This window comes from Podarcis cretensis (genome assembly GCF_951804945.1).
Source record: "Podarcis cretensis genome assembly, chromosome: 1".
Lineage (NCBI taxonomy): Eukaryota > Metazoa > Chordata > Lepidosauria > Squamata > Lacertidae > Podarcis > Podarcis cretensis.
Window position 1 is genome coordinate 88,009,336 of NC_137170.1, and position 24,839 is coordinate 88,034,174.

Genomic DNA, 24,839 nt, shown 5'->3' on the forward strand with positions numbered 1-24,839 from the left:
GGGTTGAACCATGGCACTGAAAACTCATGCTGAGCCCCAGTCATTCCCGGCCACAAATTAAGCCCTGTTTGTAAGTATTTTTAGCTCAGTGCAGGAGAAGAGTGTAGATCTCTAGTAGTTTATTGCAGCTCTTGGTTTCCAGCCTGGTATGGGGGTTGGGTTTGGTTCTAATGAAAACAATGCTCAGATTCCCTGCTCCCCTTCCTTTTGTTTATGCTTTTTGCAAAGTAAGCAACTGTAGCAATTCCATTCTCACAATCCTTTCATAAATAAATTAAAAAGAAGCGGATATCAAAACATCCAATTACAGAAAAAACCCACTGAGTCATTTGAGATAACATCCAGATCTGTCAGTGTAAAAGATGGGGCAATACTTGGATTCCAAGCAGTCAGTTTGGCTTCCTAAGTCCATACTGTTCAAGGTCAGGGTAATTATTTGCAAAGTACAAGCCAATGAGATGTTCTTTCTTTCTTTCTTTCTTTCTTTCTTTCTTTCTTTCTTTCTTTCTTTCTTTCTTTCTTTCCTGTCTGTTTGTCATTGTGCTTTCCTGAAGCTATGCATAAAGCAAGTAAAAGAACAAAAACATAACGAACATAAAAAAGATAGGGCTGTGTGTGTGTGTGTGTGTGTGTGTGTGTGTGTGGTTTCTGTGCAACTTCCATCTCAGCCCAAGACAGATGCAAAAATGATGCTGAAACAGGTCTTCTCTGGCTGGTGGACAGAGAGGGAAGTAACCAGATGGCTCTAGCTAGGAAGGAAGTTCCACAATGTTGACTGAACCGCTGCTGAGAAGTCCCTGAATCCCTCCCCTCATTTATTGACTTGATCTGATGAAAGGGCATGATCTCCATCCAACCTTAGTGGAGAGGGAGGGCTGCATGCAGAGAATATGGTCTTCTTGGCACACAGGGCTCAGTCATTTATGTTAGGAATAGGGAGCCTGGTCCTCCCCCCCCCCGATATTGCTGCCCTACAATTCCCATCATCTCTGACCATTAACCATGTTTGCTGGAGGCTGATGGGAGCTGGAGTGCAAGCAACCACAGGTTCACCACACCACATCTGCTTTAGGGCTCTAAAAGATGGTTTGCTGAAGAGGCTGGAGATTCTCTGTTGGAGATCTCCACACATAACTACCTTCCCCAGGGAAGTGGGAATAACCAGCAAACAGACAAACAACACAACCCTAGACACATTTGTTGAGAAAGCAGCTCCATTGAATTCAGTTGGGCTTCATGACAAAGTTAATAATGCTATATGAAGAAACATCTTAGTTCATATTATGCAGTCATTTATGCACAGCTCAGATTTCTGTCTGTATTCACAAGCACTCAGCAGTGAAACATTCCTGAGCTTTGTACCATGTGCATGATGTATAAATTGCATTGTTAGAGACCACTTGATGTCTATCATGCTGAGGCAAGATAAATTAAGTCTGCACCTCCACAGGCACATACCTCCACATGTGGTGGGGATGCCCCAAAATCCAAGCCTTCTGGACAGCAGTCCTACAAGAGATATGCAAAATAACTAATCAGGTATTAGAATTCACCCCAGAACTGGCCCTAATGAACATTTTCCAAGATAATAATGCCCACTCACATTATAAAGAGCTTCTAACCCACCTACTCTCAGCAGCCAGAAGCCTCATAGCCAAACACTGGAGAGACCTGCCAGAAGTGAATATGCACCCACTGGTATCGAATCACATGGGAAACAGCCTTACTAGAAAAGCTAATTACAGATAGGTAGCCGTGTTGGTCTGCCAGAGTCAAAACAAAATAAAAAAATTCCTTCCAGTAGCACCTTAATGACCAACTAAGTTAGTTCTTGGTATGAGCTTTCGTGTGCATGCACACTTCTTCAGATACACAGAATTAGAATTAGAAAAGCTAACTAATAGTCTAAAACTGACAATGGGGACAAATAGAAGAGGATGCCTTCACCCCAGTATGGCTCCCCTTTATTACATACACAGCCCAACAAGAGAACAACAGGAACCCACCAAAAACATACAAATCAATACAGCTTACTTGACACAACAATCCCTCCCCGCCTCACAAATGCAAACAACCCTCACTGCAGCCAACTACAGACAACCAACCACACCCTGCCCCCAATCCCTCTCACTTCTAAGGAAATGTAATAAGCAAATAGAAAGAGAACCTACCCAGTTGACACTGACACAAAAACCACACATATACTAGGGGTTGGCTTGAAAACCAAGAAAATCTTTAATAAAAATTATTTTTAAAAAGGAAGAAATTAAGTCTGCAGTCCTATGCCTACTAACCTGAGAATAAGTGTCACAAAACACAGTTTGATTTACTTCCAAGTAAACATGTATAAGATTGTGCTGTGAAATATGAAGTGCACACAAACTTTTGCTATCAACTCCCCTGGTAGGAAACTGGCCCCTTGATGAATTTATCCGGTTTCCTTATTAATTATCTGAATTAGAGTGTTTCATGACTTTTCTACCCTGTATGCCTTTTTTTCGTGTTTGTGTGTGTGTGTGTGTGTGTGTGTGAGAGAGAGAGAGAGAGAGAGAGAGAGAGAATGAGAATGTATCAATGTTCAAATTATGGCAAAAATATAGAGGGCTTAATGAAACCTAAACCTCATCACCTTAGTCAAATCATGTCCCCTGTATCCTTCTAAAACATTAGATGAGGGGCTCATCACAAAGTTAAGGAGCTGAGCCTCATTTGTGACACACATACCCAAATAATTTGACCACTGATGTATGTGTCAGATTTCAGGCTCGGTCAGAGGTATGTGCCTATCTCTCCAGGCACCGGCTGAATTCTTTTGACCTCCCTCCGGCGACTCCCGGCAGGAAAAACACACGAGGTCCGTTCCGGCGATTTTCCTCAGGCTGTGAGAAAAACACACCAACTGCTCTCCTCCTCCCTGCTCTCCAGCATATCCCCAGGGAGGGGAATCAGACTCAGACAGAAATGAATCTACATTGCTTTTATTCCTGTCTTTCACTTCAGTACAGAGAAAACATGTCTGCTCTCTTCAACAAACAGAGAGAAACTCCAAACTCCACCCATGTACATCCTGTACAGGTCATATGACACACACTGAGCTCACATCCTGTGCTCAATAAGGAGAATGGACTGCCCCTTTGTTTCCATGGCAACAGTCACATACATCCTGTCTGGCTTTGCAGCCACAAGCAGCTGACTGAGCTGCTGGAGCTTTTGCTTGCTGCAGCATTGCTGCTTTAGAATAACATACTCCCCCTAAAGCATCAATGCGTGCTGCGAGCAAAGCGTCATCCAGAGAAGAAAACAAACAGTTGTTATACTTATAACACTCCCCTGTTGTTTCAGTTCCACCCTTGGAACTACACGCCACTGGTTTTACCAATGTACCTCTCTGGTTGTGTGACTTCCAAGGAATGAGTGCTTCTGCATTACCTTGGTTAGCAACTCTCTGTTGTGCCTTTGTCTCTGACTCAGACACAGCTTCAATTTGACCTTGGTCGTTTACAACAGCAACACATGCAATAGCTTGGTTGGCAAACTCTTTTGAATACCTCTTGGGTGGTACACCCTTCGTTGCTCTCTCAGACCTACGTAAGAGGTGCTGCTCTCCCTTGCTTTCTGGTTCAGCCTCTGAACTCTCTGAAGAACCAGTACTAAGCTTAATCAGTGGTTCATCCTCCTCTTCTGAGGGTCTAGTCATTACGTGAGATTTCCTCTCAATGACTGTGACAACTGAGCTGTCTGAGCTATCGCTGTCATCATCAGTACTACTGAACTCAATAAGATCAAACTCATCATCATCATCATCAGAATCATCATCATCTCCTGTGGGAAATGTGTGAACAATCACTCTCTCCTGTTCAGGAGCACTCTCTAGCAATTTTGTGAGAATCACCTTACCAGATTCAGACAAAATTACTCTGTAGAGACCCTTTTCATAACCCACAAAAATGCCTCTGGCATTCTTTACTCCACCTGGAGCTTCTGTTCTCACATGAGACCCGAAAACCTTGAAATGGGCAACAGAAGGTTTTCTGTGGAACAGTTTCTCAAAAGGAGAACATCCCAAGTCTTTTGAAACCTTTCTCAACCACGTGTAACAATATGACATTAGTGACTCAGCCCAGTATTCATGTGGCAGATGTGAACTAAGTAATTGCGCTTCCATTCCCTTTTGCAATTCTTTGTTCACCCTAACACAGACACATCTGTTCCAAGCTTCTTCGGAAGCTGCAAGTTTGTGTCTTATCCCTTTCTTCTTCAGGAACATCTGGAAATCCTGTAAGAGAAAAAGTGGCTTCTCATCTGTGCAAAGACAATTTATGTCAGCATCATGCATATTTTTAACCTTGTCACAAAACTCTTTAAACCTTTCTAAGGCTTCTTTCGGTCTCTCCAAAAGATAAATCCAGACAAAACCTGTAAAAGAATCAACACATATTAGGTAATACTTTGCATTGCCTCTAGATGGTGCTAAAGGACCAATCACATCAGCATACACCCGCTGAAATGCCCTGTCGACCCTCGAGGTGACCTGCTTGGCGCTCTTCTCAGCTACACCTGCAAAAGAGATCATGTTAGAATTATAATTCATGTAATCACTTTGATCAAAAGTCAACAAATACAGTCCATCTTTCTCTTTGGCAGAAAGATACAACTCTCCATCTTTGTAGATCTCGCAGTGTTGATCATCATAGGACAGTTTTAGTCCCTTCTTGGCAATCTGCGAAACGCTGAGCAGATTGTACTTCAACTCTGGAACCAAATAAACATTGTTTATAGTCAAGTTCAGACTTTTAAGATACACAGTCCCAATTCCGGTGGCTTCCAGCTCTCGACCGTTGGCTTGTTGTACAATGAAGCTTTGCTTCTTAAACGACGAAAACAAATCCCTGCGATGGGTCATGTGAACCGTCGCTCCCGTGTCTAAAACGAAGGAATTCCCCACTCGTGGTGTGGCTTTTAGGGACATAAAAGCCTTTGCAGGCTTCGCCTGTGACTTGGCATGACTTCTGCCTGACGCCTCAGACTTCGTGGAGCTTCCCTTGGCTCCTTTGTTCTGACGTGGCTTCCTGCAGTTCCGCTGAAGATGCCCAGTCTGTCCACAATTGTGGCATCGGACAACGTTCAAAGCTACGGCGTCTCCTCCAGTAGCTACAGCAGTGGGGGTGTCTGAACTCCGTTCTTCCCTCCCCCTGTCCTTGACTTCCAGGGCGGCAAGTCTGTCATGTTCACAAAGAACCATGGCAAAGACCCTGTCCGACGTTAGATCTTGCGCTGGGAGGGACCCCAGCTGACTGGCAACCGTTTTGTAAGTCCGATTCAGGCTGTTGATCACCATGAAGCAAAACACTTCCTCCTGCAGACGGAAATTGCGTTCCACCATCTGCTGACGCAGAAATTTCATTTCCGTCAGGTGCGCTTGAACATCTCCATCAGGCGCAAGCCTCAGGTTGGTCAGCTTTTCAAAATACAGCAACGCTGAAGAACCTGCATCTCTCTGATGTGTCCTTCTCAGCGTGTCCCAAACATCTTTCGCGTGCTGTAAATCTTGTATATGAATAAGCTGAGAGTCTGACACGCACAGAATTATAGCGGTTCTGGCCTTCACATCCTGTGACTCCCAAGGACGCGTTGGTGCTGCAGGGATGGGGTTCTCAATCACCCCAAACAGTCTCTGATTCTGCAGCAAGGCCTTCATCTTAATAGACCAAGATGCATAATTGTCACTGGTCAAAAGGGGTGGAGAAGGCAGGCCTCCCCCCTTCTTGGCATCCATTTTGAGTCCTTGCATTGACTCTCAAACACAAGCCTCTAAAATCCAATAGCTGGCTTGTTTACACTCTGTGCACCTGGCAGCAATAACACTGGCCGCTTGGAAAGTCCCTTTCACAGTTCCTATGTAAGGGCCTAGTCTAAACACGAGCTGTTTTAGCCTCTCTGGGCATAGCCTGACTTCCAGCCCTTATCTTGAAACTGGCCTGCGTTGCTAAGCAACCACATTCCTTTCCTTGGACAGGAAAAACCACAGGAATGTTTGGAATGCAGACTCTTCTCTCTCGGAGCTGTTTTTCCCAAACGTTGCTCCCATGAAGCAGAGAATTAATCCATCTGCATTCACACTCTTAAGCCCGAAAATCTCATACCTGGGCTCCGTAGCTTGGCTTTCAGCTTCCTCTGGTCAGCTTCTGGCTGCAGAGAATCAGCCTCCATCTCAGGCTTCCATGGAGAGGGATGAATACAGTCTCCTTGATGCAGACTTCCATGGATCGTAGCAACCATCCTCTGCTACCAATGTCAGATTTCAGGCTCGGTCAGAGGTATGTGCCTATCTCTCCAGGCACCGGCTGAATTCTTTTGACCTCCCTCCGGCGACTCCCGGCAGGAAAAACACACGAGGTCCGTTCCGGCGATTTTCCTCAGGCTGTGAGAAAAACACACCAACTGCTCTCCTCCTCCCTGCTCTCCAGCATATCCCCAGGGAGGGGAATCAGACTCAGACAGAAATGAATCTACATTGCTTTTATTCCTGTCTTTCACTTCAGTACAGAGAAAACATGTCTGCTCTCTTCAACAAACAGAGAGAAACTCCAAACTCCACCCATGTACATCCTGTACAGGTCATATGACACACACTGAGCTCACATCCTGTGCTCAATAAGGAGAATGGACTGCCCCTTTGTTTCCATGGCAACAGTCACATACATCCTGTCTGGCTTTGCAGCCACAAGCAGCTGACTGAGCTGCTGGAGCTTTTGCTTGCTGCAGCATTGCTGCTTTAGAATAACAGTATGTGTGTGTGTGTGTGTGTGTGTGTGTGTATAGAACCATTGTGCAGTGGTTACAATGTTGGATAGCGCTATCTAGAGCGAGCCTGAAATTGTCCCCTCCCCAGCATAAAGCTCTTTGGGTTAGGGTTGGTTGTGAGAGGAAAAATGAGAAGCAGTAACTAAATACATTGTCTTGAACCATTTAGAGGAAAGGTGGGATCTAAATGTAATAAACAAAGTGTTTCTGACTGTTTGCTATCCATTGTTAACATGTTATGCATCTGGTGAGTTGGGCTCTAGTCCATGAAGGCTTATGCCATGGGTAGGCAAACCAGGGGCCGGATCCGGCCCAATCGCCTTCTAAATCTGGCCCGCGGACAGTCTGGGAACCAGCGTGTTTTTACACGAATAGAATGTGTCCTTTTATTTAAAATGCATCTCTGGGTTATTTGTGGGGCATAGGAATTCGTTCATTTCCCCCCCAAAAAATATAGTCCGCCCCCCCCCACAAGGTCTGAGGGACAGTGGACCACCCCCCCACTGAAAAAATTTGCTGACCCCTGCCTTATGCCATACAGCGGCAGAGCATATGCCCGCACTGCCCAGGTGCCCTCCCAGGTGTGGGATAGCTGCTTGGGTGCCTGGAGTAGCATGCGTGCCCTGCAGCCGGGGGCAGAGCAAGCTGCCGATGGCAGACATTCGCCACGCCACCCACCTGCAACTCCCAAGCCTCCCCCAGCTGTCAGGGGAAGGGGGAATACTGCCAGCAAAGCGGTGCAGCTCCCCCCTTCCCCCGACAGCTCAGGGTAGGCTTGGGAATTGCAGGCGGGTGGTGCGCCAAATGTCACCCCTCTCAGCGAAGACACCTGGGGCAGACCACCCCCACCGCACCCCATTCCTCCGCCCCTGATGCCATAATCAATCCGGTAGTCTTTAAAGAAAATAATTCACGCTCTCTCTGCCTTTCACCTTAATAACCCTAAGTAGGATATTCTTTTCCTCACGTGCCACTGACAGTAAGCAGGAGGTCAAGCCTAGGACAAATTGGTGCTTAGTGTGTGTGGAAGCCTCCACATTTACATGAGACAGCAGCAACAGGAGCCCAATCAATCAGCAAGTGAGCCGTCCAGGCAGAACAGGCTCAGGATGTTTACAAACGAATGAGCAGTAGGTTTGAATGCTTTGCTGCCCAGTGATCATTTCCTCTCCTGTTAATGAAGTTTCCCCCACCCCTGCCCCTGAAAATGGAAGGCTCAAGGCTCTTTGTCAAGACCTGCACTCTCCCCAGCTGTTGAGGCCATGGCTTTGCATTAGTGGTTAATCTGGCATTAGTGTGCGTGTGTTTATGTGTTTAGCTGGTTCTAGGCAATGCTCAGAGAAAGAAGTGAATGGAGACTGCCTTTTTCAGGGGTGGGGAGGGTAACAACGGTTCCTAGCAGAGGATTTCCCAGTGCAGTGACTGCGCAGTAGAATGATGCTGCAGGCTGAAGTCTGGTCCCATCTATTACGTTTCAAATCCACCAATTTTGGTATGAAAAAGCTTCAGGTGTGAGGGCAATTTGTGCCATTGCTGCCCAACCTTAGCAAATGAAGGCCCAGTGCAGTCAGGTGGTGAACACCCTGCATATAGAAAGCCAGAGTGTCAGGGTGAAGAATTCTACACTAGCCTTCACTATGCTTATTTTCTATGTGCAGGGACTATGTCATTTTCTCACATGCTACAAAGAGCTTTCAGTCATATGAGCTTCTGGGCTTATCCACACTTCCTTTTGTCCCACTGCTCCCGACTGCTCTGTAGTGCTCAATCACAGCAAATGGCAATGGCAGCTTTCCCCGGATTGCCATTTGTTCTGATTTATCACTAATGAGTGGGTTCTTCCTTGGAAAGAAGCAGAGCAAGGAGAAAAACTGCTTGGGCCCGTCTTTCTAGGCATGGCACAAGCAGAAGTGTTGAGCAGCCTACTGTCTGCATTCTGAAGTGGTGCAGCAAAAACAGCAAATCCCTTACATCCTCGCCTGCAATTTGTAGGAACCAGTTCTCTAATAGGGATGAAGCCAAATGCAAAAAAAGGAGAAATACACACTGTAAGGAAGATGGAGATGCTGCCAGTTTTTACAGCAGACATCATACTTTTGATAATGCAGATTGCCATTCTTTAAAGACTCTGAACCATTTATTCTGAATCATAAATGCTCACAAAATACTTATATTCATATTTCTATACCCACAGACATGGAATTATAAGGCTGCCAATCATCCACCCAGGATCCACCCTAAGGCAGGATCAGACAGATTCATATCATTGCTAGGGTCTGATGAATTTACATGGTAAGCTTTGTTGGGCTTCTGCTGCTGATAAGGATCAAGGCAGATCCAATGCAGGAGATCTGATGGGTGCCCCCCCCCCCCAGCTTTTAAACTCTACAGTAGATCTTGGGGTAGGTTTTTAATCAGAGCCCTGGTTGCGGGAAGGAGTGTTTAACCCCTTCCCCTGCACTATTTCCCCCATTGAAGTTGTGCGTGTGCGCACACACACACTGCCCCACTAAAGGAAAGGGAGTGCCTATCTTTTTTTCAACCAGTGGAGCTAATAGCAGCTGAGTGGAGTGATTTCAATCAAAAGGATGCTTAAAACACCTCCTCCCCCTGCATTGCTGTTCCAGTCAAAACTGGTTCCCATACTTTGCAAATGCTGCATGTACTTTACATTTTAAAGAAACCAACAACAACATTTATTCAAAAGTTACAATACAGTTACAATGCAATAAATTTTCAATCAATGTATCCCCTCCACAGACAACTCTGGTGCTTTACATTTTAAAATAAAAATAATGATTGGGAGTTCCATGATTGGATCTCCATCACATCACATCTGTTTGGGCTGTAAGTGTAATGACTGAGCAGTCCCCACACCCTTGAATTGTGTGGGAATTTGAAATGGCAGGAAGTCACCCGAATATTTGCATACTTATGCCTAAGCATTTACACTACATTTGTAGTGATTGGTGATTTTTAAATAAATAAAACAGACTTCTTTTTCTTCTGCATTAGTAGTAGGACTTCCTACATTCCCCCAGATTTCATTTACTGGCAGTGTGCAGCAGCTATAAACAACACCCGCAATCAGACAAATCATCAGTTCTCCCCCCACCCCACAAGCTGTTCAATGTGAAGCAAACCTCCATTACTTCAGATCCTGGTGCAGCATAAAGATACACTTGATGCTAGGAGCAAAAGACCCCAATGGTGGACCTCAACAGGATGCTTCAAGGGGGCAGATGATGGACATTCTCCCCTACCAGGCACTCTTCATCCTGAAAAAGGATCATGGTTTTTGTGCCATGGAAAATGTGGTTTGGTGACTCATTTTTAAGGAGGGTGAAATTCAGAACCAAGCCAGGGCTAAAGTGCCAGGAACTTTTCATCTGTCCACGGAGTTTGTTTCCATGCAAACCAAGATAAAGGCAAAGAGCTCCTTTCACCATCAGCTTCCTTTCCCCATCAGCAGTATGGCTAGAATTTTCCACTTATTATGCACCCAGAGGCTCGAGCCCATTTACCTATGGTAGAAACAACAAAGACATATAAATCTGAAAGAGGCTCTTTTGCTGTTACAGCTGAATGAGTGCAGGCTTAAAGAATTATACCCATGTGGCCCAGAAGAGGATTAAGTAGATGGACACATTATGCTAGACTCTAGAGGAAGGATCTTTGGGATCAGAGGCAATGCTGGGGGACATTTAAGAAGTCTTGCGGGCTGGATTTGGCCTCCATGCCTTGTGTAGAAGCTTCTCCTAAATAGGCCAATGGCCCCCTTTGTGCCAGCAGTTTATTCTGATCCCATGTTCTGCTGCTGATACATAAGAAAGCATGGGGTTGGGCTCTTTGAAAACTGACCCCAGTCTGCACATACAATCACATTTAGAGGTCCCTTGACCCTGGTAGGAGTGAGGCATAGCCATGTTAGTCTTCTGCAGCAAAGCCATCGAAGAAACGAAGACTAACACATTTACTACGCCATAAGCTTTCATGGACCACAATTAGCCTAAGTATTTGTGTTGGATTGTAAAATGTTAGGTCAGTGGAAAATGAAATGCAGTCAAATACAAACAGTGACAACTGCATCCTTAACAGTGATACTTGATAAAACAGGTTTTGATTACACAGACATTCTGGCATTGGTAAGCCAAATAATTGGTAAGCCAAATAATGTGTTTAAAAATCCTTTGTCTCGTTTCAGAACACAATAGCATCATTCACCCAGTACATCTAGTGTATGCTCTTTCATTCTTCGTGGCTTTCCTCCCTCAACCCCTAAAATTATAGGGCTCATGGCTGAAATGATACAGTTTGCTTCTCTGCCTTTGTGCAGAGAATCAATATGAGCTTTAGCCAAACCTCATGGAAATGCTTCACTTAGCTTTCAAGGAGGCCCTCTGGAGGGGAACTTCAAACTGACAGGAGAAAGTAAAGAGTGTCAAGTCAGAAGAGAATAACAGAGAAGGGGCCTCAGAATCCATCGATCTTTCATATTTTTCACAGTCTAATCCTTTGCACAGCTAATATCATCAGTTTTGATTGTGTCAAATAGTTAATCTTTTTCCTCCTCCCTTTCTAGGGTGTGAATAAAGCAGGAACTAGTTTTTTCTCCTTATGCAGAATGGCCTCAATTTATCTTGCTCCAGGTTATCCTTCTCCAGTGATTAATCGCTCTCATTGTCCAGGGGTCTATGTTTCACCAAAAATGAGATGTGCTTGTTATGTTAGATCATACAAACCTGTTTTAAATGATGATGAAGCCTGCAGATTATGTAAAGGTTACAATGTTCAGGTTACAATGCAAGTTATATCTTTTTAAAAAACAAACAAATTTCAAATCCTCCTTAGAAAGGCTCAAGCATTATAACTCCTTGTTAGATAATAGCATGAAGTACAAGAGCAATCAAGAAGCAACTGGAGACAGCTTTTTCTCCTCTGCCTCAGTCATTCTGATTAAGTCGGCATCATCGCTTATCAAACCAGTTGGCTGAGCTTGCCACCAGATGTGACAGGCAGGTGTGCCCAACAGACAAACCATCTAACAAACAGATGTGGGGATTGGGTGTGCGTGTGTCGGATTCCATCCCATTCTTCCTCCCCTGTCCCTAATATCAAATCATTTATTCTGCATTTTCTTCTGCTAGGGAGAAATAAATGGGAGGGGGGAATCCCTCCTCCTCCTCCAGGCTGCAGCAGCTAATTGTAGTGGGGCGGGAACCTCATTAGGGATTCCTTTCTAAAAATTGTGAATAAGGCATGCTCCACATGGCCCAGGGAGTGCCTGCTTCCTGATTGGTTAGATTTTGCTGCAGTCTATTCCGAGCTGTCGTTTAGTGACTGAAACGTGCACCACACTTGGAGGCTGGGCTGGGTCAAAGACTAATGGATAACAGAACAGCGCCTCTGCTGCAGTTGTGGCACCCTTTCTGAGGAAGGTGTGTGCATATATGTGTGTGAGAGACAGAGAACGAGAGTGAGCCCTCATTGAATAACTAAAACCTTGAACAGATCTGTGCACGGCTGCACTCTGCATTCAGGCAGAGACCAAGGAATGGGATTTTCTAACTAAAGCATTCCTGGTAGCCATAGTAACATCCCCATGGTATCATTTCCAGGCATCACTCTTTAATTGGGTATCTCCTTGGCCCCTGTCACTGAAATGTCTGGGTATCTCCTGGGTGCTTATGATGCAAACAGACTGTGTGCTTCAGCTCTTTCACACACCCCAAGGAGCCAGGGGCTGGGCTAGATAGCAGGATGCTGGAAGCTGCTCTGGGTTTGTGGACAACATGGAGCAGAGCTCCGTATCCATGCCTGAGTCCTTAGCTAGCTTCTTCTCTCTAAACAACAGTGACTCTTCTGCACCTTAAAGACTAGCACATGACATAAGCTTGGGTTGGCATACATAACAGGTGGGGAGAGGGCAGTTGTTATTTCTAGAGCACACACATAGTAACAAAATATAAAACATGGAATCTGCCTTCTGGTTCAGAATTTAAGATACCACTAACACAAAATAAAACGGTGTAATTTAGGCTGGTGGTCTAAGTACAGGTAATTCTGTACTTAGAATTATCTAAGTACAGGGTTTTTTTTCTGGTGTAAAGCTAATAATCTAAGTCCGAAGGTTTCTTTTCTGGTGTAAAGCTTTCATTTGCAAGGAGAAGGGCAGAGTACGGACAAAGGAAGGGCCATAGTTCAGTGGTAAACCATCTGGTTTGCATGAAGAATATCACAGGTTCAATTCCTGGCAACTCCAAGTAGGGATGGGAAAGACCCTGGAAAGCCATTGCCAGTGAGCATAAACAATACTGAACTAGATGGACCAATAGGATGATTCCTATGTTTCAGCCCTGGCTTCATGGCAGAATAGCTTCATAGCTTCCAAACTCTGCTTCTTTATTGTGTGAATTCAGTTCTCCACTGCTACAAGTTCTCCAGCTTACAAGATTTACTGCACTCAGCTACTCAGCATCCTCAGCTCCAAGAGGATGTGCTCCCCAAGACACCAATTGAGAGTGCCACTCACCCTAACCTCCCTTTACTAGAAGCACAAGTGCCAGCCTCGTGCCACCAAAAGGCTGGGTTTCCAAGAGCTGTAAAACAAACCAGCCGCTGTCCATGGTGCTGACGTCCTGGCTGACCTATATCACTTAATCCCAGGACACTCTTAGGTCACAGAGTGGTTTATTCAGCAAAGCGTTTTCTTTCCTGGGCAGACACACAGGAGAGCTGGTATGTAATGGCTATTTATTACATACCAGGGCACTTTTAAATCTCACTTTTCTGTTTTAAAATACTCAGAGTTCCTAACAGGGGAATAACAGCACACATGACATCAAACACTACCAAAATAGACTAAAGATTGCTTAAAGCTCAAACACCACAGTGCAAAACACCCACACAAACAGAATAAAATTCAGCAAGCATCCTTAGTACTCTCTTTTTAAAATGTAAATCAGATCAGTCAACTCACAGCCTGTTGAAAATGATATGTTTTTTATGCCCTCTGCTTGGGCAGAGATGGGACCAAGCAGACATCCCTGTGGAGTGTGTTTCATAACCCTGTCAAAACAACTGAGAAGATCCTGATTGATCTAGGCCCATGGGCTGGACTGGATTGGATCAATCTGTCACTCAGTCCAATCTTATCCGAGAAAGTGTAGAGAATCCCAGGCAGAATAAAAGAGTTCTGCCTTTAAAGTGTTGTCCTGAAAGAACCTGTTGTCATGACTCAACACTGAGCTGCAGCCAGGGCTCTGACTCAGCTGTATTGGGAAGACCAGCAGAACAAGGTGTTGAATCCAGACCTGGGCCCTGATGCCAGGAACCCTGTGAGCCAGATGCCTCCAGACTGAATTCCTTTTAAGTCAGATTCTCTTCAGTCACTACCTCCCTTTATATCAGTGGCCTCATGCTCACTAGTGACCTCTCACTAGTGCAGGCAAGGAACAAGGTGATTGAGATTCTAGGCTGGAGGACTGCTCTTTTACAGCTCTCCAGTCTACAGGAATGGGGCAGAGCCTGGGGGAGTAATTCAAGAAGGTTAAAATCAGGGGTCAGCAACTGTCCCTCAAACCATTTGGTGGGCTAGACTAAATTTTTTTTGGGGGGGGGGGAGATGAACAAATTCCTATGCCACACAAATAACCCAGAGATGCATTTTAAATAAAAGGACACATTCTACTCATGTAAAAACACGCTGATTCCCAGACTGTTCATGGGCTGGATTGAGAAGGCGATTGGGCTGCATCTGCCCACCCCCACCCCCGGGCCTTAGGTTGCCTACCCATGGTTAAAAGGTTGCAATTGCATTCCAGACTGAGGCACATGCAGACTGTTGCTTCCCCTCCCCCAGTGGATTCTCATCACATGTTGGCAAATTTAGGTTGTGCAATTAAAGCTGTCTTGGAGGTCTTATGCAACATGCCTGCTCTCCCTCTAATCCCCTCCCCCACATTGTGTAATAAGGAAAGTGATGGGGAAATGCACTAGAAAGTGTGAGATAGCATTTGCTTGGTGCTACAACATTAATTTCAACAAATACTTGGCATCATCTAATCTCCCTGCAAACAAATCAGGATGAATGCTCAATAAATGAGTTGTCTGGAAGCGACCAAATTGTCTGGTTGGGGGTATCCAAGGACCTGCAACTCCAGTCTGACCAAATCACCCTCATGCATCCATCATGACCCAGAGGCAGTCAGGACGACAGAAAGAGCAAGAAGGTGCAGGGCTTCAGAGCTGTACTCTACTAGCATGCAGTGCTAGCTTGTGTGCAAGAGAGCAAATGTTTCTAAAAGTCCAGGTCTTCTTTAGTATGTATTCCCCCCACCTTTTTTAGTCGATAGTGGACCGTTTTGATTGCTTTTGCAGCAACCTCAGCAGGTGATTCTTAATGGTGCCTTGTCTCTTCTATCAAGGAAGGGCATAATCAAATTGCACAGATGGCAAAAATCTTAGCGCCACTGAAGTGAAGAAGAGCCTTTTATTGATTTTAGCAAGGTGGAGGGGGGCTCCTCCAACAACCCCTTTCCTCTCTCTCTCTCTCTCTCTCTCTCTCTCTCTCTCTCTCTCTCTCTCCCTCTCCAGTTCAGTGTGATCACATCTCCTTACAAGATGTATATCTTTTCACCTCCTGTTTGACTGGCTTATCATATTAGTAGGCAGAGATTTTAATCTGGGTTTCTCATAGATAAACCCAACACTCCAGCCACTTCATCATTCTGGCCCTCCACTGATTGTCTTTAACCTCTAACATGTTAAGAAACAGGGTGGGAAAGACCTGTCTGGATTATTGCCTATGTTATTATAGTGTTTACACATTTCCCACTGATGTGGGGTGATAATAATAACAAGGGGAAGCACCTCACAGATCTCTCTCTCTTTAGGAAGGACCATTGCTCAGTGGTGCTCTGGCTTTGCCTCCCAGGTTCAATCCCCAGCATCTCCAGGTAGGGCAGGGGGGAAACCTCCTATCTGAAACCATGGGAGAACCATGACCAGTCAATGTAGTCAATACTGAGCTAGGTGGACCAATAGTTTGACTAGGTATAAGACATTCTCTCTCTCTCTGCCCCCCCCCCCCCGCCTTGGAAGAGGGTGTGTTTTTTTTTTTTTGCACAAATGCAAAAGGTCTTGTGTGATTTAGCTAGGATAATTCTTAGTATTTGGTCTCCATCCATAATATATATTTTTTTCTAGCATTTCTAGCCCACCTTTCCTCCAAAGAGCTCAAAGAGGCGTACATGTTCCCCTCTCCCCATCCTCACAATAACCCTGTAAGGTAGGTCAGGCTGAGAGATGGTCACTGGCCTGAGGTCACCCCACATGATGACCGAGAGGGTATTTGAATCATTTGAACCATGGTCTCTCAGAACATACCTTTTTTTATTCTCATCATTGCTGAGGCAGCTTACATTACAACTGGAGGATGAAGACCCCTGAAGGAGGTGCGCACTGATGCCAGCATGTGCTAAGTGGCCAGCATGCCCTCAAAGCATGTTTCACTCCCCAACCCAGCCACGCTGCCTATCCTGAACATGGTGACTGCCCCTTTAAGTGGCAACTTCAAAAGCATCTGCTGCTCTGTGCTTATGTCCTAATCAGCTTATTGGCTTGGATCAAGTGTGGATGATTGTGTGTGTGTTGTGGGGGGAGTGGAGGTGAGGGATTCCAAGAGAAAGGGCAGCTAGCAGTGATGTCAGCAAACACAGAGCATTAGAGTCAGGATGGGGTTTTCTCAAAGGAAGGAGAGAGAGTGACTATAGTGTTGTTGTTCTGAACATAACTCTTTCTCTCTGTGTGGCACACTGTGATCTGGACTGTGTGGTCTAATAAAGCTAGGCACTCTCCATTCAAACATGGTTAATGGGGGAATGATTTATTAACTTGCACAACTTGTACAGTTTGCGGGGCTTTCCTTTTACTAGAGCAGAACATGGATTATTATTATTTTTTAAATGATGTTGGTTTCAAATGTTTTGTAAGTGCATTTTCCTTTCATGTAGAAAAGACAGCTTCCCATTAATATTACTAAGTCAACAAAAAATGAGAACCAAACTCTTCACTCCTAAATATATAGGAGTAATTCTATGTATTTTTTGGCTTATATGCTTGCTCCTTATTTTATTTTTTCTGTAAGCATTAGCCTTACTATATATTTTGTACACTGCCTTGTACAAAATAATTTAATAAATTTAATAATTTAAATTAATAACATACAGAAAAACAAGAGGCGTGGAAAACCTGCTTCACAAATACCCCAAAGATATCTGCTGCATCAAATAATGCTCGGAGCTCTAGCTTCAGCAAGTTTAAATGAGCATTCCCAACTGAAGCAACACCTGTCAATGAGGCAGAATGGTGAGCATTAGCGGAGGCAACTGGAACACAAAGTGGGGAAGGAGGAGAGGGAAATGGAAGCTGCGTCCTGAAAGAAGCCCTTGAGATGAAAACAGCCACCATGCAAAAAGTACTGTGCAAGTATGGACAGTTAGCAGGGGCCTGGCCTTTCAGGACAGATGATTAGAAAGAGCAGAGAACTAGGTGATGGTTGGCGGCAGGACAAGAGGGTAATGAACAGAAGCTGGGAGCAGCTGACACTGCCAGTGCCAGCTTGGATAGAGGCAATCATGGAAGCTGGCTTGCACCTTTAATCTACTGGCTGGCCTTTTCAGAGAGGAGGCTACCTTAGCAAGCTAGGAAATGGTCTGATTCTGGTTATTCATTTATTTATGCCAAGCAAGGTTATCGATCCCTATGGAAACTTTTGGAACAGCCTGAGCAAGCTCTGGTAATATTAACAAGGAGCTACAGCAACTTAATGATTGGAGATGCCCCTCCAAAAGTTTTAGACTACAACTTCTAATGGGAGCCGTAGTCCAAAATAACTGGAGGGCACCAGGTTGGCAAAGGCTGTTCTGAAGACTTTGGTGCTGACAATAAAATATGCTCAAAACATCCTTTTTCCACGCAGCTGTAGAGCAGCAGCCGAAGAAGCATATTTCAAATTAGTGTGCCCCCCTCCCCGTGATGCATTGCAGATTCCTTTCAGATGATGAGCTAATGGTCTGATGTCCCTGTCTACCAGGTGACAGGAGGCATTTATCGTAAAGCCACCAAATGGCTTTGGCCCCATTATGCCAATTGCCCTCTGTCAACGGATAATTGGAAAGAAATGCAGAGCGTATCACCCCCAGATACAGGAAGCAACCTGGGCACAGCAGGTGTGCATTGCTGGAGCCTCTGAGAAGCAGGCAGCGCATCACTAGGGTGATGTACAGCAAGTGTCAAGGGCAAGAGCAGCAGGCAAGCTTCAAACACATCGTGGGCTGGGTGAGAAGGGAAGGTGGTTTGTTGAAAGAGATGCCACGTACCAGGCAAAAGTCACTGTAAGTCAGGAAGGGGGTGAGCTCCTCTCTGGGGGTTTGTGCTAGTTTGCTTTCCAGTGGCTAAAAGACAAAAGGTGCAATCTAGAGGAAGTCAGTTGTGCCTAAGCACTGATTCATATGTGAAATTATCCTCTGCCCCCCACATGTCATATTTCACAGAAGTGGCTTATGCCTTTTGTCAATGTAATGTACAAGGAGAGAATGCACACAGTCTAGCTGCAGCAGCACTCCCCCACCAACCTCAGTCTGCCTTCAGTCCATGGGCATAGGCAAGGGGGGCAGGGAGGGGCAGATGTACCCCAATAAATAAAAATCAATAGAAATACATAGCTAACTGAGGTTATGCCCCCCTAAAACAAATGGCCTGCCCCCCCAACAAAAATCCTGGCTACACCCAGGCTTTTGTCAGAGGCTGCCTGTCAGCGTCCTTCTCCTAGTCTCAGTGTTGCCTTTGTACAACTCAGTAGGGAGTATTGCTCTTGCCATCAGTTGTCCCCAGAACCATACTGCCTCTGTATCTGGAGGTTCTGTTTTGTTTCCAGTGTTTAATGGCCATTGGTGCAAAGTGATAGCAGCATGGTTTAATTCCAGGAACGTGGCAGGTGGGGAAAAATGGGTCTGAAAATGCCTTGGATTCCTAGAATCCTTATTGGATTCAAATAGGCAGATGGGATTTTTTTTCCCCTGGAACAGAGTTCATATAAGAACCCTGCTAGATCAGGCCAAAGGGTTAATCTAGTCCAGGGGTGGCCAACTCCCAAGAGACTGTGATCTACTCACAGAGTTAAAAACTGGCAGTGATCTACCCCCTTTTTTGGGGTTCAGGTCAAAGTTGTTGAGGTTTCTTTAGAGAGGAGGAAAGGAAGAAAAGCCCACTTTTTTTAGGGGAGGCAAAGTTTTGAGCTTCTTTGGGGGAGCCAGTGATCTACCACTAACATCCAGTGATCTAGTGGTAGATAACAATCTACCTGTTGGACGTGCCTGATCTAGTCCAACATCCCCTTCTCATGTTGGCCAGCCAGATGCATATGGGAAAGAAGGCTGAGTCCAGCTGGACTCTTCCTACTTTAGATTCCCTGCAACTGGTATTCCTCTGACACTCTTAGTAGAACTTGGGCATTGCAGCTAGTTGCTAGGTTTCTTCTAAAGGTAAGAGTATGATAGCGAAACAAGGATCTTGTTCCTGCCAGATAGTCTTCTTCCCTAATAATAAGAGTGAAGTATGTGTGTGTGTATGGGAGGGGGATGTTTTACATTTTGAAGAGGAAGGAATGGTGCTTAACAGATAACCTGCTCCCCAGTTGCTAAGCAACATAGCTCGTCTCTTACCTGCAAGAAATGTACTCAGGGAAAGCAGAATGAATACACGGTGTTCCTCTTCAGCTGGGAGGTGCTGACTGTATCTTGCTGGGGGCTGAATTTCAGCAGTGATACGCTGCTGAATTCCAGCAACTAGTATTCAGAAGCATGGAGGCAGAGCATACACATCATAGTTAGGAATCGCTGATAGCCTTCTCCTCCATGAATTTAGCTTATTGGTTTGGCAAGCTAGATCTCATTGGGCAAACTAGATCTTGAGGTGCAGGGATGGGGGAGACATTTTTGATGGACTGGGACAAGTCACACACCTGATTCCATTCAACAGGATGCTTCACAACCTGCCTGCACAGCCTTCCTCTGCTTTTTGGGCTCAGTTCCCAGAGGAGAGGGACAAATCCAAGAGCCACCAGTCTGTCTTGAACAAAGAGTCTGCCAGGGCAGCCAAGTGGCATATTGATTTTGGAGAACCAGCAAAGGATACCTGACTGAGCTAGCCACCGCTACACCTGTTACCAGGTAACTGCTGGCTAGACAGATAGTAATGAATGGAGATTAACAACGCTAGCTGTTTTGGTGAAGTCATGGCTCCAGGTGTTACTCAAATGGTCTCCATGGTACCCATCAGGCCTTGGGCAGGATTACTTGTAAATCAGCAATTTGGAAAGGGACTGCAATTAGAGGGACAATGTGTCTCTGCTCTCCCCACTCCTGCCCAATCTGCCTTTGCCTCCCCTGAAGCATAATCCCTAGCTCTCTGAGGTTCTTGGCTCAAAGCCACATAGAGTTGAAGCATCTGGCCATAGCCATTTAACAAAGGCACACAAGGAGAATTGACGTCAGCACTGGGAAATCCAGGGAGGGGCTCTGTGCCAGGATCCGGGCAATGAAAGTGTGTGTGTGTGTAGGGTGTGTTGCACAGTGACAGCTGCTGTGGGTGGAGCCGTGAAGAGCACAACATTTCAAAAGGCAAGGCCACTTAGGAAAGCAGCCGCATTGCTTCTCTCTCTCATTTATTTGCCAATCATGAGAAGTATTTTCTAAGAATAGCTTTTTTGGGAACATGGAAGTTTAACACACAATGTAATATCTGCCTGAGATTATTCTGAATTAGTTCTTTGGTCAACTTAAGTTTTTACTGGGTGATGAATTAGTCTCCCCTGAGGTCAGCAACAGTGGATTACAGCTGTGTACACACTATCCCTTTAAAACACCTTTGGAGGGCATTATTTCCTGCAAAGAATTCTGGGCACTGTAGTTCTGTTGAGGGCTGCTGGGAATTGTAATTCTGTGAGGGATAAACTACAGTTCCCAGAACCGTTTGACAGAAAGAGTGTGTTTTGAATGTGCTTTAAAGATATCTTGGGTATGCAGCGTATGGAGAGGTCCATAGGTTTAATGAGTTGGTTGATGGACCACCAGCCTCCCAGGTGATTCATGGCACAATGGGTCAATGTGTCTGGCTGTTAACCAGAAGGTTGGTGGTTCAAGCCCACCCAGGGACAGTTGTGGGCAGGATTCCTGCCTTGCTGGGGCTTGAACTATATGACCTATGGGGTCCCTTCCAACTCTAGAATTCTGTGACTCTTTGTTGCTGAAAAAAGGGGGAAAGCTGAAGCCAGGTGTGGAGACATAAATAGAGGTGTGGGTATAGGAAGAGATGAACGGTCAGCTCCTGCAGAAATATAACAGGATCTCCGTGAGAGTGATGAGATTCAAAAGTGGGCAGTATAAGTGAGGTGACTCTTTAGATATGTGGAGAGAAAAGGAAATTGTGCTATGGGGAGGAAGCCATCATGTTTAAGAGCACTCCTGTAACTTCATGGGACCCTGTGCGGACAAGTAATATAATAAAACACATCAGAAGTCCCATTGTTTGCCTATATTGCACACTCCACAGCAAGACTCTTTCTGTATCTGTGATGCTGGGGGTAGTGGGACACCTTATGGTAAGATCTTGTATTACATCCCAGCTCAGAGGACAGTGCAACATTTTTCAGTTCAAAAATTATTCTCCACTTATGGCAAAAATGAAAGCTTACATTGTTGGATTAAAAAAACAAACAAACATTATTTCTTACTGACATATTACAACCCACCCCCAAATTTATCAGAATGTTATCTTTCATAGATAACTGCCACAGATAACATTATAATTCCAAAAAAATGAAAATGTGAAGCATAAAGCGTGGTACTTAGGAAAACTGAGACTAGATTTGCCACTTGCTGGAAATTCGAAAAGTTTTGCAAGACTGAAATTTGATTTTACTTCATTGCCTTTTGAATATAAAGCATTTCAGGTATCCCGTTGCAGAGGTGTGGAACCTTTCTCAGCTAGAGGGATGCATTCCCTTCTGGGCAACTTGGGTGTATACGTGTCATCTGCTTGGGGGCGGGGTGGAAGGAGGAGCAATTAATGTAAATTTTACCTTTGCATAATAGACTTGTTTCTGCACACACACCTCTCTTTTCTCCATCCATCCAAGCAAGCAAGCAAGCAAGAGGCATTGTCAAAGCAAAGGCACATTCCAGCCAGGCAGAAACAAACACAGAGGGTGCGAACCAAGGCTGGTGAAGGGTGTGGCCTGGAGAGAAAGTGTGGTGGAGGAGCTGTGGCCTGGGCAAAGTCCCAGATAGAGAGGTCTGTAGGTTGCATTTGGCCCGCAGGACTAAGATTCCTGTTCCAATGTGACTCTTAGTACTTGCAAAGCATGAGAAATTCCCCCTCCAAAACCTTGCACTGGCTACAAATAATGAGACGTTTCATTGGTAACGTCTGAACAGCATCATCACGTGTATTTTGCTCTTTCTTCAAGGAGCCCTGTCAACATGTTCATTGTGAATTGATCCCAATTAGTTTGCACTGCAGGGAGAGTAGATGATGTTGGCTACTTAACAAGCGTTCATCCTGATTTGTTTGTGGGAGAGATTAGATGATGTTTGTATCAAAGCAAGTGTTATTCCACACTTTCAAGTGCCTTTTCCCCATCACTTTTCTTGCTGCAAAAAGTCCAATCTTTTTGGCAAGAGGGTGTGTTGTGCAATACCCTTCAATTCAGGGGTGTACCTACCTAAGGGTAGGTCAGGTTGGCCCTCACCAAAGTGACAGGTCCAGTGGTTGCAAAATTGGGACTCTCAACTCTGACCTGAAGGGGCTAGGAGCCTGCCTGCCTGTCCACACACTCCCTGGGCTCCTCCTCCACTGCTCTGGGCAGCCGGGTGAGGCACACTGGCTTCTCTGTGTGCCTTGGTGGAAGAATCCTGTCATTGGCATGGGCTGTCACAAGGGGTGGGTGGGGGGACACACCAATACATCTCCTTGTCAAAGGCACAAGGGAGCCTATATACATCTCTGGCCCAATCAACTGTAATCACGTAACCTTAATTTTCCAGAATAGTGATGATCAGAAGTCCCCTTGTTTTGTTGATTTATCACGTTTGGAGTGGGTCACTCCCACTCTGATGGGATCTTTTATACTTGTTTTCATTTTTGCCCTAAGAAGTAATATGATCCACCTCTTTTTTGCTTTGCCGGAACTTCTCCCACTTCTGTCTGCATCCATGTATCTGCCAAGAGAGGATAACACTTCATGCATCTGATGAAGAGGGTTCTGGATCGCAGCACATTTTTAAGCCTTTAAATGCCACAGGACTCATGCTTGTTTTGACTTCAAGGGTGCCTGCAAACTGTCACTGTGTTGTAGGATGGATTCAAGCACAATTTGGGTTTGCACACCTAAAGCGGATTAAGCTGCCCTGTTGTCCTAGTGCAATAAATCTACTTTAAAAACAAACAAACTTTTTGTGGTTAGGAAAGTATGGAATGATCAGGATGAATGCTCAATAAACAGGTTGTCTGGAGGAGCCCCAGTAGACTAGAATAGCTGCTACCTGGAAGTGGTTCACAGTTTAACAGTATTCTCAAATATGCAATGGGGGGGCTTATCTGTGTTTCACCACTGCCCCCTGCTGGACATAACCAGAGCACTTTCTTTCACAGAAATAGCAAGCAATTTTGAGCCAAACTAGGTGTTGCCTGATAAACACAGGCGGCAAAGCCTAAACAGGCTTTAAGGAAAAAGAGGCAGAAAAGCAGTTTTTAGGAGGCAGAGTTAAGAAGCGGAGAAAGTAGCACAGCTTCCATATTCTGCACTATATCTTAGCGCAGCTGAGATGTGTGAGAATTTGTAAGTGGTACGGATTGCAAGCTAAATCCCCCACCCCAGACCTGTGTTCTCTCCTGAAGGCTTCTAGGAGGCTGCAGATAGCTGCCTGAGCAGGCCAGCGTCTCCCTCCCTCCCTCCCTGTGTCACACTCACACGAACAAACACTGCAGGGCAGGCATGGGGAACCTTCTGCAGCCTGTGGTCCTGATTCCCTTCCACACAAGCTTCCAGGGGCCACATGCCTGGTGTGAGGGAGACAAAGACACTTTCAGTAGCACTGTTGTGGACCAGGTTGTGTTTGCTTAGGGGAAGCACTTTCAAAAGGTGTTGGAGGAGGAGGAGTTTGGATTTGTAATCCTGCCTTTCTCTCCCCTTAAGGAGTCTCAAAGCGGCTAACATTCTCCTTTCCCTTTCTCCCCCACAACAAACACTCTGTGAGGTGAGTGAGGCTGAGAGACTTCAGAGAAGTGTGACTGGCACAAGGTCACACAACAGGTGCATGTGGAGGAGCGGGGAATCCAACCCGGTTCACCAGATTACGAGACTACCGCTCTTAACCACTGCACCACACTGGTGAAAGCAGGTGTGTGCTTCTAAGGCCATAATAAGGCTTGGACATTGTCAGGTGCCTGCCAAAGTCTACACCCCTGCAGAGGGGACTCATTGTTGATTCCTAGGGTCTCCTTCTCCTTTTTGCTGTCACTGCCTGTTTGTCTACCATCTCTAAGTATGCAGGAAGTGCCTGGCGGGAAAAGATGGGGCATCCTCCTCCGCTCAACTTGCACTTTCCCTCTGGGTGATGATCTGTAGACCCAGAGAGAGAGAATGAACAAATGACCATTGGCAATGTGAGCGAGAGAGACGAGAATTGAGAAAGGTGGTGTATTGTGAGCATTCACACACACACCCCAAATCTGAGGTTGGTACTAGATTCCTGTCATGTGTCCAGCTAGGTAAGAGGTTCCTTTAGACCAGGAGTGGGCAACCTGTGGCCTTTCAGTTGTTGCTGGACCTCAAGTCTTATTGGCTCCCCCCAGCGTGGGCAATAGCCAGGGATGGTGGGAGAAGTTGTATTCCTACAACACCTGGAGGGCTGCAGGTTCCCTACCCCTGCTCTAGGCTTCTGGGTGTACATAGCTCCCCCTGGATGAATGAA

The 24,839-nt window shown here is 45.5% G+C and overlaps 1 long non-coding RNA gene across 2 annotated transcripts in view; it reads left to right on the top strand.

Annotated features, from left to right (window-relative positions):
* Positions 1 to 24,839, top strand: part of LOC307212417 — a 34,818-nt gene continuing 9,979 nt past the window's right edge. Inside the window, exon 1 of one of the 2 annotated variants that reach the window (XR_013836987.1) lies at positions 1 to 70. This is a non-coding gene — a long non-coding RNA (uncharacterized lncRNA). The remainder of the gene's footprint in view (positions 71 to 24,839) is intronic. The other variant, XR_013836988.1, reaches the window with a different exon arrangement.